Consider the following 5,223-nt stretch of genomic DNA (forward strand, 5'->3'; position numbering starts at 1 on the left):
TTTTTTTTTTTCAGACACAGTCTTGCTCAGCTGCCTGGGCTAGAGTGCAGCGGTGGCATCATAGCTCACTGAAACCTCTAACTCCTGGGCTCAAGTAATCCTCTTGCCTCAACCTGCTGAATAGCTAGGACTACAGGTATGCTCAGCTAATTTTTCTGTTTTTTTTTTTTTTTTTGCAGAGACTGGGTCTCACTATGTTGCCCAAACTGATCTCAAAATCCTGGACTCATGTAATCCTACTTAACCTTTTCTATTTCTTCTTATGTGAAATGTCTATATTGGTAAGTTTATAAACTTCAAGCACAATAGATGTTAACATCTGACAACATACTTTTTCAAACACATTAGTTTTTGTCTTTATTCCTGATTTGTTAAGAGTATACTTTTTTATAGTATTTGTATTTCTAAACGATTTGTGTAAGAGCTGGATGCAGTGACTCACACCTGTAATCCTAGCACTCTGAGAAGCTGTGGCTGGTGGATTGCTGACCTCCAGGGTTCAAGACTAGAGCCTGAGCAAGAGTAAGACCCTATCTCTGAAAAAAAAAAGTAGCCAGGCATTGTAGAGGGCACCTGTAGTGCCAGCTACTCGGGAAGCTGAAGCAAGATGACTGCTTGAGCTCAAGAGTTCGGAGGTTGCTGTGATTTATGACATCATAGCACTCTACCGAGGGCAAGGGAGTGAGAATGTCTCAAAAAAATAATACAATAAAATAGGGCTGGGCACAATGGCTCAAATCTGTAATCCCAGCTCTGAGAGGCCGAGGCGGGTGGATTGTCTGAGCTTACAGGTTCAAGACCAGCCAGAGCGAGACTGCATCTCTAAAAATAGCCAAGTGGTTTGTGGTGGGCACCTGTAGCCCTAGCTACTTGGGAGGCTGAGGCAAGAGAATCTCTTGAGCCCAAGAGTTGGAGGTTGCTGAGAGCTATGGTGCCATGACATTCCACCAAGGGCGACAAAGTGAAACTCTGTTTCAATAAATAAATAAATAAATAAAATAAAATATAATGATTTGTATATACTGTATTAAATGTTAAAACTGAGGTCTGCTTAAAGCAGGGTGCAGTGTTATGTAGAAAAATTAAAATTCCATGTCAATGAAAAGACATATCAAATTTTAAGACTGGGCAAGATACACTTCAATGTCCAAAACTCATAGTTAAAAGAACTATAGAGAAACACAAAGCAGTAATTTCTATAAAAATCAGGATAATGATTACTTTTTTAAAAAGGTTAATTAACTTTATTTTTTACATTATTTTTTATTAAATCATAACTTTGTACATTGATGCATTTATGGGGTAATGATTACTTTTGAGTGGAGTCATGATTAGCCATGCACAGGGAGAGGATTGTTGGGGTAGCTGCCAAAGTTTTATTTTTTTGACCTAAATAGTAGTTTTAAGGGTGTTAGCCTTCATTAAGCTACAGATTTCTTTTATATATATTTCTGTATCTGTACTTTAGTTCACAACAAAAATGTTAAAAGAAAAAGTTTGTTAATTCCATTCTTCAAGTAGTTCAAAAATATAAAGACATCACATAAATGACTAAAAATTATACTGTTACAAAATCAAGACAAACATTCATAGAAAAAGAGAAAGTAATAATGCTCCCAGAGTTTTAGTAATATTCTAAAAATACATATTCTATGTTAACAAAAGGCAATTTTTACAAATAATCTGAAAAATTAAGAAAAAAATGAGATAAGATTTGGATCAATGAATTAAAAGAAATACATTGTTAAAGTAAATATCTTTATGAAGACCAACAAATGAAGAATTCATGTAAAATTTCAAAATTAGAATATGTTTCTTAATGGTAATTACACTTAATAAGTACAAAATCAGAGTCCACCCTTTTAAAATGAAAGACAAAATTTAAACGTTAACATTATGCACAAACATCACAAAAACAGCCTGAGAGTTTGGGGGAAAGTACTAACCAGTTACTGCCAGCAGCTGTGAAACTCTCACCTCCATTTCCTCCCGATGAGACCTGTCTCTATCTTCAAATTCACGTGTTCTTCTCCGAGCCTCTTCAAAAGCCTGTTGTGCTAAAGCATCCTCCTGCTGTCAGAATACATGAAATACTTTTTAAATTTTGATTTATAATAAAAAATTAAAATATGAGAATGTTTTTATTTTTTGAAAGAAACAAACAGCACAGAATTTCTCAAAACAACACCATAAAAAACTAATGTCAGAGGTATTTTTGAAAGAAAAATTTAATATTTTCACTTTTTACATTATACCTTGGAAATAGAAATCATGTTAACAGTAGTCTTCATGTTAACAATATTCTAACAATTGAAAATGCTCTTCCCTTTTCTTCCCTAACCTCATTCTATTTGCCAAAATAAAATCCTGATCAATACAATATTTAAATTACAGAAGAACAAGAAAAAAAGTTGGTAATACTTCTAATATTTAGGAATTAAAAAGGCCCTCTCCAAAGCCAGAAATATAAAAGAGAAGATTAACAGAACTGACTATACAAATGTTAGAAATGTCTAGATAACAAAAAGCAAATAAGAATCCGAGGGAAATTATCAAGAAAAAAAATATCTGTTGACATTTAACAAATCTATTTAATCTTTTCCCAGTTAGTGGCTAAAGATCTGCACATGAAAGAAAATCCAGATACTTCAAAGAACGTATCTAAAAAGGCAAGCAAGTTAAACTTTCTCCTGTACTTCGCTTCGCCGGAGGTGGTGGCACCATCCATTCATTTCTACTAGAAACCTGAGGCCTTTTTTTTTTTTTTTTTTTGAGACAGTCTCACTATGTTGCCCTTGGTAGGGTGCTGTAGTGTTATAGCTCACAGCAACCTCAAACTCTTGGGCCTAAGTGGTTCATTTGACTCAGCCTCCCAAGTAGCTGGGACTACAGGCGCCCACCACAATGCCCAGCTACCGATATTTTTTTGTAGTTGTCACTGTTGTTTAGCAGGCCCAGGCCGGGTTTGAACCCACCAGCCCCAGTATATGTGGCCAGCGCCCTACCTGGTGACTACAGTGTCATATTAAACAATGAGGTGTGTAGCTTTATTTATAGAATGAGTTTGCAAACTTAACTGTCTTTTTTCAGTAGAGGAAAACTAGGAGATTAAATGAGGGCATGTAATGTGAGAAATGATCTAATTCCCTAAGGAAGTTATTAGCCAATAACGTGTATTCTAGCAATGGTTGTAGATTTTTCTTTTATTAAAAGTATAAAAAGAATAATTACTAATATTTGCAGTAAAATCAGCCCAAAGAGATTTGGTAGCTCTTAACTAGTTCCAATTGTTGTCTCACACTTTTTTTTTTTTTGAGACAGAGTCTCAGTAGATCCCCCTCAGTAGAGTGCAGTGGCATCACAGCAACCTCCAACTCTTGGGCTTAAGAGATTCTCTTGCCTTAGCCTCCCAAGTGGCTGGGACTACAGGCGCCCACCACAAGGCTTGGCTATTTTTTTGTTGTAGTTGTCATATGTTGTTTGGCAGGCCAAGGCCGGGTTCAGGCCCAGGCCAGGTTCAAACCTGGCTGGCGGCCTGGCCACTGAGCTACAGGCGCCAAGCCTGTCTCAGACTTTTCTAATGACATATGAGATGTATGTACAGTGAACAGAGTTCATATTTTAACAAATGGCCAAATTGGAAAGATGACTGATGATTACCAGTGTTACCTTGATCCTTTCCTATTGCAACATATGTAACACCTCCCTTTCCAGGCATAGCATGAAAAGCTTTGGATACTGTTTGAGGATAAAACCACATGCTCACCCAAAGTAAGAAGAGGTTTTCGACATTTTGGTTCCAACCAGCCACTTGTTATGTCTGTTACACCATGGTCTATACTATAACCTGTACAAAGTCTTTGGAGTCATGTCATAGAGCATATACAGAATATTTTGGCCATTTTTGCTTCAGTGATTGTCTTTATTGTATTGTCTAAATCTATATTTATTTTGTAGTTTGCTAATACCTTTCTATAGCAAACAATTTAAAAACTACAAGTTCACATTTAATAAAAAGTTAAGAATTAAATTTATTTCTGAGAAAGTTGATGATGAATGTGCAATTTGCACAAAATATAGATATACACTATTCTCTGTGGGGACCAGAATGATATCACTGATCACATGAAAACCAAAAGAAAAAATTTGCTGAAAAGGCATCAGCATCTACTTCAAAGAAAATTCAATATGTGCAGCTGAAAATAGTACATTTAACACATCACTCTGCAGAACATAACTTTTCATTTAAATCAATGACTCTTCCAAATTAATTTCACCAAAAATCTTGTGTACATACAAAACAACAAAGCTGTTTGTATGTTGGTTTCATTAACAGAAAAACTATGCAAATAAAAAACACTAGTTTTATATCAGTGTCATCAGGTACTTCTTATAGAAAATTTGCTAATTTCAATAATGGTTCAGTTTTTTCTCAGCCAATCATGAACTCAAATAAAACTTTTCAAACGTCATCACCTTAAAGGTAAGACATTCATGACTGCCAAAATCAAGTCAATTAAAAGTACGATGAAGATAAAATTGTTGACTCTTATATCAACAATGTAACGCAAAGGTTAGTGGAACACACATTATATAAAAAAATAATATTCTCATTGAATTAAAAACTGCAAAATAGAAATTTATTAAAAATTATTTGTAGTACATGTATAATTCATAATTGCATCCAGAGAAGTGACACATTCAGCCAATCACTTAGAAGTTATAGCTTTATAACTTCTAAATATATTTATATAGCTATAAAGTAACTGAGCTATATAATTTATGTGACAAAGTTACGGTGATTTAAAAAAAAAATCATTGTAACAGTACACAGTTATTTTGGATTTTTAGAAAATCTGAAAGAACTACCCTGAAACAACCTATTTCCTACCATGATATTGACCTTTTTGTTGAGTCCTTGTAGTTACATTTTGTTCTAAATTAGTTAGAAATCTCTCATTAAAGTACCCAATGGTGAAATCTCAAAATTTTCAGTTTTTCAAACTTTGACAATTTCATTATTAAAAACCAGCGTGTCGCTCAAGCGGCTAAGACGCCAGCCACATACACCCAAGGTGGTGGGTTCAAATTCAGCCCGGCCTGCCAAACAACAATAATGGCTGCAACCAAAAAAAAAAATAGCCGGGTGTTGTGGCGGGCGCCTGTGGTCCCAGCTACTTGGGAGGCTGAGGCAGGAGACTCGCTTGAGCCCAGGAGTTGGAG

The sequence above is a fragment of the Otolemur garnettii genome, unplaced genomic scaffold, assembly GCF_000181295.1.
Source record: "Otolemur garnettii isolate 467f Iridium unplaced genomic scaffold, OtoGar3 scaffold00151, whole genome shotgun sequence".
Taxonomy (NCBI): Eukaryota; Metazoa; Chordata; class Mammalia; order Primates; family Galagidae; genus Otolemur; species Otolemur garnettii.